Source organism: Oncorhynchus tshawytscha, linkage group LG09 (genome assembly GCF_018296145.1).
Source record: "Oncorhynchus tshawytscha isolate Ot180627B linkage group LG09, Otsh_v2.0, whole genome shotgun sequence".
Taxonomy (NCBI): Eukaryota; Metazoa; Chordata; class Actinopteri; order Salmoniformes; family Salmonidae; genus Oncorhynchus; species Oncorhynchus tshawytscha.
The window spans coordinates 43298850-43313423 of NC_056437.1; the positions used below are offsets into that span (position 1 = coordinate 43298850).

A 14574-nucleotide genomic window follows, 5' to 3' on the forward strand; every position below is an offset into this window, starting at 1 on the left:
TATCATGGTCTAAACACACCAAGAAGGTTGTGAGGAGGGCACAACAACACCATTTCCCCCTTAGGAGACTAAAAGATTTGGCATGGGTCCTCAGATCCTCAAAACGTCATACAGCTGCACCATCGAGAGCTTCCTGACCGGTTGCATCACTGCCTGGTATAGCAACTGCTCAGCATCTGACCGTAAGGCACTACAGAGGGTTGTACGTATGCCACCCCTCACATCCCCAAATCATTTTACACGGCTGCTTCTCGCTGTTTATTATCTATGCATAGTCTCTTTACAAATTACCTCGACTCCTGTATATTACCCCCCGTATATAGCCTCTACTTATTGTACTACTTATTGATTGACAAGATTTGTATATAGCCTCATTATTGATATGTACATTTATTGTACTACTTATTGATTGACAAGATTTGTATTTACTATTTCTTGAACTGCATTGTTGGTTAAGGGCTTGTAAGTAAGTATGTCATGGTAAACCCCTGTTGTATTCGGCGCATGTGACAAATAAAATTTGATTTGATTTAAATCATAAACATTTAGATACAATCCTAATTCCATCTACACATTTCTGTATGCAAGTAAATTCTGATTTACAGAGGGCACAGAGGCTGTGTCTGCTATTTGGAGTAATGACATACAGTGGGGCAAAAAAGTATTTAGTCAGCCACCAATTGTGCAAGTTCTCCCACTTAAAAAGATGAGAGAGGCCTGTAATTTTCATCATAGGTACAATTCAACTATGACAGACAAAATGAGGAAAAAAAATCCAGAAAATCACATAGTAGGATTTTTAATGAATTTATTTGCAAATTATGGAGGAAAAAAAGTATTTGGTCAATAACAAAAGTTTATCTCAATACTTTGTTATATACCCTTTGTTGGCAATGACAGAGGTCAAACGTTTTCTGTAAGTCTTCACGCGGTTTTCACACACTGTTGCTGGTATTTTGGCCCATTCCTCCATGCAGATCTCCTCTAGAGCAGTGATGTTTTGGGGCTGTTGCTGGGCAACACGGACTTTCAACTCCCTCCAAAGATTTTCTATGGGGTTGAGATCTGGAGACTGGCTAGGCCACTCCAGGACCTTGAAATGCTTCTTACGAAGCCACTCCTTCGTTGCCCGGGCGGTGTGTTTGGGATCATTGTCATGCTGAAAGACCCAGCCACGTTTCATCTTTAATGCCCTTGCTGATGGAAGGAGCTTTTCACTCAAAATCTCACGATACATGGCCCCATTCATTCTTTCCTTTACACGGATCAGTCGTCCTGGTCCCTTTGCAGAAAAACAGCCCCAAAGCATGATGTTTCCACTCCCATGCTTCACAGTAGGTATGGTATTCTTTGGATGCAACTCAGCAATCTTTGTCCTCCAAACACGAGAAGTTGAGTTTTTACCAAAAAGGTATATTTTGGTTTAATCTGACCATATGACATTCTCCCAATCTTCTGGATCATCCAAATGCTCTCTAGCAAACTTCAGACAGGCCTGGACATGTACTGGCTTAAGCAGGGGGACACATCTGGCACTGCAGGATTTGAGTCGCTGGCGGCGTAGTGTGTTACTGATGGTAGGCTTTGTTACTTTGGTCCCAGCTCTCTGCAGGTCATTCACTAGGTCCCCCTGTGTGGTTCTGGGATTTTTGCTCACCGTTCTTGTGATCATTTTGACCCCACGGGGTGAGATCTTGCGTGGAGCCCCAGATCGAGGGAGATTATCAGTGGTCTTGTATGTCTTCCATTTCCTAATAATTGCTCCCACAGTTCTTCAAACCAAGCTGCTTACCTATTGCAGATTCAGTCTTCCCAGCCTGTTGCAGGTCTACAATTTTGTTTCTGGTGTCCTTTGACAGCTCTTTGGTCTTGGCCATAGTGGAGTTTGGAGTGTGACTGTTTGAGGTTGTGGACAGGTGTCTTTTATACTGATAACAAGTTCAAACAGGTGCCATTAATACAGGTAACGAGTGGAGGACAGAGGAGCCTCTTAAAGAAGAAGTTACAGGTCTGTGAGAGCCAGAAATCTTGCTTGTTTGTAGGTGACCAAATACTTATTTTCTACCATAATTTGCAAATAAATTCATTAAAAATCCTACAGTGTGATTTTCTGGATTTTTTTCTAATTTTGTCTGTCATAGTTGAAGTGTACCTATGATGAAAATTACGGGCCTCTCTCATATTTTTAAGTGGGAGAACTTGCACAATTTGTGGCTGACTAAATCCTTTTTTGCCCCACTGTATAAGCCATCATATTTAATCTGAATCTACAGTATTTACATTTGGACTGTGCCTAGAATTTGTTTATCCCAAGAATATGCAATTAGGGAGCGTAAACTGTCAAAATGCTAAGAATGAATCCCATGTTGCTGCCAAACAACATTAGGTTGGGCCTCCTGAGTGACACAGCGGTCTAAGGCACTTCAGTGCTTGAGGCGTCACTACAGATCCAGATCCAGGCGTCACTACAGATCCCGGGCTGTGTCGCAGCCGGCCGCGACCGGAAGACCCATGAGGCGACGGACAATTGGCCCAGCATTTTTTCTGGATTAGGGGAAGGTTTTGCCAGCCAGGATGTCCTTGACCCATCGTGCTCTAGCGACCCCTGTGGCGGGCCGGGCGAATGCACACTGGCACCAGTTGTACAGTGTTTCCTCCAACACATTGGTACGGATGGCTTCCGGGTTAAGCGAGCAGTGTGTCAAGAAGCAGTGCGGCTTGGCAGGGTTGTATTTCTGAGAATGCATGGCTGTCGACTTTACCTCTCCCGAGTCCGTACGGGACTTGAAGCGATGGGACAAGACTAACTACCCAATTGGATATCACAAAATTGGGGATACAAAGGGGTAAAAAATAAAAGCATTGTCTTCCATTTTTGCATCAAAACATTTCAAACCCTTTTCAGTTTGTGTCTGCTGTACTATTGGGCTGTTGACAAGCACATTATTGTGGTACTATAAAATAACCACATGATCTTATGATTTTCCTTCAAAATGTTTTGACGTATTCATTCTGCGTTGTTACAGGGTTAATTCTGCATGTTTACAGGGTTAACCCCCTAGAGTCTATATCCACGCCCCCGTCAGTTTAAGCTAGAGATATCTTTTTGCATTGGAAGCGTCTTAATCCACCGCATCCGCCAATATCACACTTCCACATCTGTGGTGAAAGGTGACAGAGCTGCAGTGTTTGTCAGACCATGAGACATCCCGAAAATCATCAAAATTGGCTGTAGCGTAGTGGTTTGGCCTAAGTTTTGTTCTACGTCCCCCTCAAGTCTCTTGCGACTCATCTGAAGTTGGTACAGCCGATCTGCCAACTTCTGTCTGTAGCATCCGAACAGTTTGGGCTACACACTAACATGACCCCTCGGTGGAAGGCGGAGACTCTCATGAACACATACATGTGCTCTAGGATGCCCACAGGTCTCACAAGACTCGTCTAAAGGCTCCCCGGTACCAGTTGAGAAAATGTATGGTACATATGGAGTCTGTTTCGTGACAAAAAATAAGGGGTTAAATACATGTATGAAAAAAGAACAAACGTTCCCTTATCTTTCATAAATCTCTCAGATATAGGACAGACACTTAAGAACAAACTTTATTTGGATTTCTTGGGGGGGAACTTTCTGTTGTTCCATGTAGTGGATATTTTATTCAGTATGTTTCTATGGGCTAATAGCAGTAAGGCTAAATACAATTTTTCATCAATTATTTTTTAAATATATTTTTTGGATAGCAAAGGGGTCTTAAGATTCCAAATCAAATATCAAAATGACCCCCCCCCCTAGACAGGGCTTAGACTGTAATGGCAATGGGTTAAACAGAAACAACTCAAAGGTTTAAGTTTTTAGTCTGAGAGGTTAAAGTTCTGTCTATGGTTTGGGGAAGGCTTAAAACAAAGTAATTAAAAATGACGTGCTATCACAATCAAGTATCTTCAAGTGTTATTGCGGCTTGCTAGAGCGTTGTGAACTCTAGCATGTGGTCTAAGCTCCGGCTCTGAGCATCACGAGTTTGCTCCCAGTGCTGTGCAATACTTTTTCGTGAGGCATATATATCGACGTTCTGGGGACCTTTTCAAACGTCCCAAATCACCCATCTATTTCTAGTGATCAGTCTGAAAATAACATTAGGAAGCTGGTGGGGGAAAGCTGTTGCAGAATAAGCAGTGCTTCGAGACGTCATAGTTAACTAGACTGCATCAGTAACCCTCATATTTTATAAGCTATGGCTAAAAACAAAAGTAAATGTCACTGAACCTAATTTCTTCAAAGTATGGAGATGATGATAACAGCATTTCTGCTCACATTGAATATGCTGCACATTTTGACTGAAGCTATCTAGGGTCGGGCCTGGTCAATCTGTGGATGGGAGACCAGGGGCTGTATGTATCAAGAGTTTCAGAATAGTAGTGCTGACCTAGGATCAGGTCCCCTCTGTGCATGACATTTTATTCATTGTGATCTAAAAGACAAAAATGATCCTAAATCAGCACTCCTTCTCTGAGACACTTGATAGATATGGCACCAGTTGTTGCTTGAAGTGGTGTTGGAGGACCAATAAGGGGCACTCTTGCCCAAAGGGCAGCAACAGGGACTTGATCTGGGGTTACTAGATATCTTATGACACTTCTAAAGAGTACATGTGTTAACCACAGGTCCCAACCTGGCCCTAATACCACTGGCCAGCTAATCATCTCTGGTCTGCTGATTAGCACCATTCACTCTTCACCTCTCCATTGTCATAGCCAGTGATGAACGTGGTGTAAATGTTTTGTGTCATACCTAGGTGGGTGCTAGACAATGGGGTAACAGCCTGGGTTGGAGTAGTTGCCATCAGTAGTTGTGGTGACTTTACCCTACCACACATAACTGCCATGTAACCATTTTACAAACAACATATCTGCATACAAATTCACATGCAATATTAGTGGTACTCATAGACCAGTGCATACCTAGCCTGATGTTTCATGTGATAAAGAATTATGGCAAGTGTAAAATTAAATGAGCAATTTTAGTTTGAAATTAAAACCTTGTAAGTATTACCACCCAAGTTTAATCAACGATAAAAGGGTCACCAATGCCTTTGCATCCAATTTCAGGTTTGCCATCCCTCTCTGAAACAGGTGCCTGGCTTGATTAAAAACAAGGTTTAACAGTTCAGTTTATTACATGAACTCAGCAAGAAAAGAAACGTCCTCGCACTGTCAACTGCATTTATTTTCAGCAAACTTAACAAGTGTAAATATGTGTATGAGCATAACAAGATTAAACAAATACGCCATAAAATGAGCAATGTACTGATCCTGTGCAGGTGTCGTTACACGTGGTCTGCCACTGCGAGGACGATCAGCTGTCCGTCCTGTCTCCCTATAGCACTGTCTTAGGCGTCTCACAGTACGGACATTGCAATTTATTGCCCTGGCCATATCTGCAGTCCTCATGCCTCCTTGCAGCATACCTAAGGAATATCCACGCAGATGAGCAGGGGCATCTTTCCTTTTGTGTTATTCAGAGTCGGTAGAAAGGCCTCTTTAGTGTCCTAAGTTTTCATAGTTGTGACCTTAATTGCCTACCTTCTATAAGCTGTTAGTGTCTTAACAACCGTTCCACAGGTGCATGTTCATTAATTGTTTTATAGTTCATTGAACAAGCATGGGAAACAGTGTTTAAACCCTTTACGAGGAAGTTATTTGGATTTTTATGAATTATCTTTGAAAGACAGGGTCCTGAAAAAAGGATGTTAAGTAGGAAACATTCATATCACACAGACCCCATCCCATGAGTTGAACATAAATTCAACAGGAATTCAGAACAATAAGGTGCACACCTTGTACAGTAACCAAATACAGAAAAAACATAAACTACTGTACAAAAGTTTGGGGTCACTTAGAAATGTCCTTGTTTTTGAAAGAAATTCAATTGTTGTCCATTAAAATAACATCAAATTGATCAGAAATACAGTGTAGACGTTAATGTTCTAAATGACTATTGTAGCTGCCACCTAGTTGTTAGAGCATTGGACAAGTAACCAAAAGGTTGCAAGATCGAATCCACGAGCTGACTAGGTAAAAATCTGTCGTTCTGCCCCTGAAAAAGGCAGTTAACCAACTGTTCCTAGGCCGTCATTGAAAATAAGAATTTGTTCTTAACTGACTTGCGTAGTTAAATAAAGGTAAAAAAAGAATAAATAGCTGGAAACGGCAGATTATTAATGGAATATAGGCATACGGAGGCCCATTATCAGCAACCGTCACTCCTGTGTTCCAATAGCACGTTGTGTTATCTAATCCAAGTTAATCATTTTAAAAGGCTAATTGATCATTAGAAAACCCTTTTGAAATTATGTTAGCACAGCTGAAAACTGTTGTCCTGATTAAAGAAGCAATAAAACTGGCCTTCTTTAGACTAGTTGAGTATCTGGAGCATCAGCAATTGTGGGTGCGATTACAGGCTCAAAATGGCCAGAAACAAAGAACTGTCTTCTGAAACTCGTCAGTCTATTTTTTTCTTAGAAATGAAGGCTATTCCATGCGAGAAATTGCCAAGAAACTGAAGATCTACAATGCTGTGTACTACTCCCTTCACAGAACAGTGCTAATTGGCTCTAACCCGAACAGAAAGAGGAGTGGGAAGCCCCGGGGCACAACTGAGCAGGAGGACAAGTACATTAGTGTCTAGTTTGTGCTTTTCTTTAAAAAACAAGGACATTCCTAAGTGACCCCAAACTTTTGAACGGTAGTGTATATTAAAAAGTAATCAAAATATCCAAACAATCAACATTGGAATAGACGCTTAACTAAGTAGGGCTGTATCTGAATTCAAATGAATGTGTGAAGGCATTTATTTAAATCAAGATGACAGATACTAAGGGGATAATTAGACTTTACAAAAGTGACTGAACATCTGAGGCTGGTGCAGTAGCCCAGTGTTTCACAACTCCGGTCCTCAAGTACCCCCAACAGTACATCATGTTTTTGTGGCCCCGGACAAGCACATCTTATTCTACTTGTCAACTAATCATCAAGTCCTAAAAAAGTTGGATCAGGTGTTTTTTGTCCGGAGCTACAACAAAAATGTGTGTTGTTGGGGGCCTGGAGGACCGGGGTTGGGAAACTGCCGCAGACCACATACATTTCCGTGCACCATATCAGGAGGGATATAACGTTTTCTTTTTTTTTTTTTTGAGGGGGGTTATTTATTACTAACATTCCGTCAAAGAATACAACCAGAAAATGTTAATTGCTGTTGTCGTGTCTCTGACTGATTAAATTATAAGAAATGCTATTTTATCAAATCGATTATCTAACATTTAATTGATTACGTGATTTAATTAAACCATGCAACTATTAAACCATTAATAACATGGGGCACCACGGAAGCATTCATTTATATAGAGCGGCTATCTCCCGAATCCACTCCCTTAAAAATCTGAAGATCTTTTATATCAATTGCAGTCAATTATTAACTGTCACCTCGATCGGTCTCATTCTTATTGTCGTAAGTACTTGGTTTTCTGCACGAACACTAGCTAATAATTTGAATCAGCAATACACAAATTGGCTTATTTATTTATTTATTAAATACCTAAATAATCACACAGAATTACATATACACAGGATAGATCATACATCGATTACTAATCATGTCATAAAAGATAAGGTCCCTAGCGGACGAAACCGATATGACGGCTGGTTGCACAAAGAAAGTGCATTAGATTTTAATGAAAGAGCGGGAAGCCTGAGGGACAAAGGGGAATGGATCTCTATCGGACCTTGAGAAAGAAGCTATGCTATCGTAAATACAGAATCTTATGCATTCTTATAACCGTCCCTATCGGAAAAGGAAAATGCATGATATATACAGTGGGGAGAACAAGTATTTGATACACTGCCGATTTTGCAGGTTTTCCTACTTACAAAGCATGTAGACGTCTGTAATTTTTATCATAGGTACTTCAACTGTGAGAGACGGAATATAAAACAAAAATCCAGAAAATCACATTGTATGATTTTTAAGTAATTAATTGGCATGTTATTGCATGAGAAAAGTATTTGATACATCAGAAAAGCAGAACTTAATATTTGGTACCGAAACCTTTGTTTGTAATTACAGAGATCATATGTTTTCTGTAGTTCTTGACCAGGTTTGCACACACTGCAGCAGGGATTTTGGCCCACTCCTCCATACAGACCTTCTCCAGATCCTTTAGGTTTCGGGGCAAATATGGACTTTCAGCTCCCTCCAAAGATTTTCTATTGGGTTCTGGTCTGGAGACTGGCTAGGCCACTCCAGGACCTTGAGATGCTTCTTACGGAGCTACTCCTTAGTTGCCCTGGCTGTGTGTTTCGGGTCGTTGTCATGCTGGAAGACCCAGCCACGACCCATCTTCAATGCGTTTACTGAGGGAAGGAGGTTGTTGGCCAAGATCTTGCGATACATGGCCCCATCCATCCTCCCCTCAAAACGGTGCAGTCGTCCTGTCCCATTTGCAGAAAAGCATCCCCAAAGAATGATGTTTCCACCTCCATGCTTCACGGTTGGGATGTTGTTCTTGGGGTTGTACTCATCCTTCTTCTTTCTCCAAACACGGCGAGTGGAGTTTAGACTAAAAAGCTCTATTTTTGTCTCATCAGACCATATGACCTTCTCCCATTCCTCCTCTGGATCATCCAGATGGTCATTGGCAAACTTCAGACGGGCCTGGACATGCGCTGGCTTGAGCAGGGTGACCTTGCGTGCGCTGCAGGATTTTAATCCATGACGGCGTAGTGTGTTACTAATGGTTTTCTTTGAGACTGTGGTCCCAGCTCTCTTCAGGTCATTGACCAGGTCCTGCCGTGTAGTTCTGGGCTGATCCCTCACCTTCCTCATGATCATTGATGCCCCACGAGGTGAGATGTTGCATGGAGCCCCAGACCGAGGGTGATTGACCGTCATCTTGAACTTCTTCCATTTTCTAATAATTGTGCCAACAGTTATTGCCTTCTCACCAAGCTGCTTGCCTATTGTCCTGTAGACCATCCTATTGTCCTGTAGCCCATCTACAATTTAACCCTGATGTCCTTACACAGCTCTCTGGTCTTGGCCATTGTGGAGAGGTTGGAGTATGTTTGATTGAGTGTGTGGACAGGTGTCTTTTATACAGGTAACGAGTTCAAACAGGTGTAGTTAATACAGGTAATGAGTGGAGAACAGGAGGGCTTCTTAAAGAAAAACTAACAGGTCTGTGAGAGACGGAATTCTTACTGTTTGGTAGGTGATCAAACACTTATGTCATGCAATGAAATGCAAATGAATTACTTAAAAATCATACAATGTGATTTTCTGGATTTTTGTTTTAGATTATGTCTCTCACAGTTGAAGTGTACCTACGATAAAAAAAATTACAGACCTCTACATGCTTTGTAAGTAGGAAAACCTGCAAAATCGGCAGTGTATCAAATACTTGTTTTCCCCACTGTATTTACTCTGATCTGCGCTTCGACAGATGGGTCAAAGATGGAAGACTGGTTTGCCCAGAGATCGCCATTGTCCTTTGAAGAATCTTTCTGGTTGTAGTGTTGTAGAGCAGATATGTTAAAGTACCCTGTCGCTCTTCAGAGATTGTCTGACCTTTCCTAGGCCACGTACGTTTACAGCTGCAGCTGATATCTTGACGTCTAGGATGTGTCACTTCTTTAGTGAATAATCGTTCAAAGTTCATACCAAGTTGCCATAATCAGCTCTCGCTTTATTCTGGCGGGTCTAGTTGAAATTCACCATTCCAGAGTGGTGATCATCACCTCCACATTGAAATTAGCTTTTTAAAACGTATGGACACCAGTCCTCACGTCATCCGGAACTAAATGTTAATTTCGTTAGGTTGTAGTTGAAATTAGCCCTTTTAACTTCTTATGGCTGCAGGGGCAGTATTGAGTAGCTTGGATGAAAGGTGCCCATATAAAACGGCCTGCTCCTCAGTCATAGTTGCTAATATTTGCATATTATTATTAGTATTGGATAGAAAACAGTCTGAAATTTCTAAAACTGTTTGAATTATATCTGTGAGTATAACGGAACTCATATAGCAGGCAAAAACCTGAGAAATTCCACTTCCTGATTTTTTTTCTGGGGGTGGCAGATTTTCAACCAAGGTCTCATTGAAATTACAGCGATATATGGATGAGTTTTCACTTCCTACGCCTTCCACTAGATGTCAATAGAACTTTATCTGATGACTCTAATGTGAAGTGGGGTCGATTGAAACAGGAAATAGTCACCACAGCCATGAGTGGACCATGCGTTCACAGGGGAAGGACTTGCGTTCCACCGCTCATCTGAAGTAATTCTAAGTCTCCGGTTGGAACGTTATTCAAGATATATGTAAACAACATTCTAAAGATTGATTCAGTACATCGTTTGACATGTTTCTACTGACTGTTACGGAACTTTTGGACATTTCGTCACGTTATAGTGGACGTGCTTTGTGACTTTGGAATTGTTTACCAAACTCGCTAACCAAAGTAGCTAATTGGACATAAATAATGGACATTTTCAAACAAATCAAGCATTTATTGTGGACCTGGGATTTCTAGGACTGCATTCTGATGAAGTTCATCAAAGGTAAGGAAACATTTATCATGTATTTTCTGGTTTCTGTTGACTCCAACATGGAGGCTAATTTGGCAACTGTTCTGAGCGCCGTCTCAGATTATTGCATGGGTTGCTTTTTCCGTAAACTTTTTTTGAAATCTGACACAGCGGTTGCATTAAGGAGAGGTATATCTATAATTCCATGTGTATAACTTGCATTATCATCTACATTTATGATGAGTATTTCTGTTGAAATGATGTGGCTATGCAAAATCACTTGATGTTTTTGGAACTAGTGAATCTAACGCGCCAATGTAAATATGAACTTTATCAAACAAAACATGCATGTATTGTGTAACATGAAGTCCTATGAGTGTCATCTGATGAAGATAATTCAAGGTTAGTGATTACTTTTATCTTTATTTATGCTTTTTGTGAATGCTATATTTTGCTGGAAAATGGCTGTGCTTATTGTGGTTTGGTGGAGACCTAACATAATCGTTTTTAGTTCTTTCGCTGAAAAGCCTATTTGAAATCTGACACTTTGGTGGGATTAACAACGAGAATAGCTTTAAAATTATATAAGACACATGTATGTTTTGGGAATTGTAATTATGAGATTTCTGTGGTTTGATTTGAATTTGGCGGCCTCTATTTTCACTGGAAGTTGTCATATCAATCCCGGTATTGGGTATGCAGCCATAACAAGTTAACCGTATGGACACCAGTCCTCACGTCGTCGGGAACTGAGTTTGACTTCCTGTTCGATGTCTGTTCGCTTGGACGTGGCCACTGAGGGAGCATAGTTTACTTATGAAAACAATTATTTCATTTGGAAGCTAAAATTAAATGTAATCTTTTCACAAATAGTTTCATTTTGAAACATTTAAATTGCACAACAATTCCATCTGAATCTGATAACTAGAATGTGTAGACTTTCCAAGATACAATTTATGTAATCCTATCATTATATATAATGTCCCAGACACCAACTGATCTGACATATTCTTTAAGTGCCAAAGGACACTTTCAACTGGTTGAGAAAGGGTAATATTTTTCTATTCCCCAACCTTTTGATGTTACCACATTTCTATGTTAACAAAGGACTTTCCAAGAGTCCATTCTGTAGAGTGAAGAGGAAAGGGAGAAGGGTATTTATGGGGGAGTCATAAACCTCACCCAATAGGGCAAAGTCATGACACTGTCACACCCTGATCTGTTTCACCTGTCCTTGTGCTTGTCTCCACCCCCCTCCAGGTGTCGCCCATCTTTCCAACTTATCCCCTGGGTTATACCTGTGTTTTCTGTCTGTCTGTGCCAGTTCATATTGTTTGTTCAAGTCAACCAGCGTTTTGTGTCTCAGCTCCTGATTTTTCCAGTCTCTCTTTTTTTGCCCTCCTGGTTTTTGACCCTTGCCTGTCCTGACTCTGAGCCCGTCTGCCTGATCACTCTGCCTGACCCTGAGCCTGCTTGCTACCCGGGTACCTTTGCCGCTACTCTGGATTATCGACCCTTGCCTGCCTTGCCCTGTCATTTGCCTGCCCCTGTTGTTTCAATAAACATTGTTACTTCAACACAGTCTGCACTTGGGTCTTACCTGAAACCTGATAATTTCCAAACCAACAGAGGTCCAAGGCACAGGAAATCTACAGTTGATACATCTATACATGAAATTCTCCAATAGATCTTGCACAGTCAGTCTGTATGAGCAGTTCTTCCTGAGGCCATGGTGAAGAAAACATAACAGTGACTCGAACATTCACCAACCTAATGATGTACATCAGAAAATTAGCATTTATCTATCCACCTCTTTCAAGCGTGAGAATGTTGTATACATGATGTAATAATGGCGGCAATCATTTGATAGTGGGAATATCTTCACTCCAGTTGGAGTTGCATCCAATGGCCTTGCATGATGAGCTTCTCTGAGCACGGCATCCCAAGATATCTTGCTGAAATACAACAATAACTGTACAGCAGACTCCAGCATAGCAAAATTCAAACAAATCATGTTGTTGCATGGAAGTTCTCCGCACCCACTCATATAAAAGTGTGGGTAACTGTGGTGAACAAAGGGAGTTTTACTAAACGTGGAAAAATAAAAAGGTGGAATTAGAATGCTAGACATCTGAATCTTACCTTGTAGCATCAAAATTCAGAACTATTGCATAAAATCTAGTCCAGTGCCAATATTCAAGTGTTTAATGCCGTTCCTGAATGTTGTAGATTGTGTAGAACTGTGAGTCCAGTCAATTTCATAGGGGGGAGTTGATCATTTTCTTATTGTACTGTATCTTTTGGTATATCTGGGCCGTAAGTAACTATAATGCATGTCTTACCTTGTATTGAGTCCCACTCAGATTGCCATTACTTGAAGATCTAAAACATAATACAATAGCCATTAGATCAGGCTGAAGATATGAAGTTAACAAATTTAAGTTAAATGTGTCTGCCTAGCAAAATGTCAAAGTAATACTAGCAATACACTGAGTGTACAAAAAATTATGAAGACCTGCTCTTTCCATGACATAGACTGACCCGGGGGATCCAGGTGATAGCTATGATCCCTTATTGATGTCACTTGTTAAATCCACTTCAATCAATGTGGATTTGTATTTCTATTTATTAGGGATCTGCTAAGGCAGCAGCTAATCGTCCTGGGTTCAGCACAATTAAATCAAATCAAATTGTATTAGTCACATGCGCCGAATACAACCTTACAGTGAAATGCTTACTTATGAGGCCCTATCTAACAGTGCAGTTTCAAAGAATACGGATAAGAATAAGAGATGAAAGGAACAAGTGATTAAAGAGAAACAGTAAAAAATAACAATATATACAGGGGGGTGCCGGTAACAGAGTCAATGTGCGGGGGCACTGGTTAGTTGAGGTAGTATGTACATGTAGGTAGAGTTATTAAAGTGACTATGCATAGATGACAACAGAGAGTGCCAGTAGTGGGGAGAGGGGATGGCAATGCAAATAGTCTGGGAAGCCATTTGACTAGCTGTTCAGGAGTCTTATGGCTTGGGGGTAGAAGCTGTTTATAAGCCTCTTGGTCCTAGACTTGGCGCTCCGGTACAGTTTGCCGTGCGGTAGCAGAGAGAACAGTCTATGACTAGAGTGGCTGGAGTCAATTTTTAGGGCCTTCCTCTGACACCGCCTGGTATTGATGTCCTGGATGGCAGGAAGCTGATGTACTGGGCCGTTTGTACTACCCTCTGTAGCGCCTTGCAGTCGGAGGCCGAGCATACCAGGCGGTGATGCAACCGGTCAGGATGCTATCGATGGTGCAGCTGTAGAATCTTTTGAGGATCTGGGGACCCATTCCAAATCTTTTCAGTCTCCTGAAGGGGAAAGGTATTGTTTTACCCTCTTCACGACTGTCTTTGTTTGTTTGAACTATTATAGTTTGTTTGTGATATGGACACCAAGGAACTTTTAAACTCGCGACCAGCTCCGCTACAGCCCCGTCAATGTTAATGGGGGCCTGTTCAGCCCACCTTTTCCTGTAGTCCACAATCAGCTCCTTTGTCTTGCTCACATTGAGGGAGAGGTTGTTGTGCTGGCACCACATTGCCAGTTCTCTGACCTCCTACCTATAGGCTGTCTCGTTGTTGTCGGTGATCAGGCCTACCTCTGTCATGTCGTCAACAAACTTAATGATGGCGTTGGAGTCGTGTTTGGCAATGCAGTCATGGGAATACAGGAGGGGACTAAGTACACACCCCTGAGGGGCCCCAGTGTTAAGAATCAGCGTGGCAGACGTGTTGTTGCCTACTCTTACCACCTGGGGGCAGATCATCAGTAAGTCCAAGATCCAGTTGCAGAGGGAGGTGTTTAGTCCCAGAGTCCTTAGCTTGGTGATGAGCTTTGTGGGCACTATGGTGTTGAACGCTGAGCTGTAGTCAATGAACAGCATTCTCACATAGGTGTTCTTTTGTCCAGGTGAGAAAGGGCAATGTGGAGTGCGATTGAGATTGTGTCATCTGTGCATC

At 41.5% G+C, this 14574-nt stretch overlaps 1 protein-coding gene across 2 annotated transcripts in view; it reads left to right on the forward strand.

Moving 5' to 3' along the window:
- Positions 1-14574, forward strand: part of opcml (opioid binding protein/cell adhesion molecule-like) — a 404588-nt gene that overhangs the window by 149505 nt on the left and 240509 nt on the right. The window lies entirely within an intron of this gene.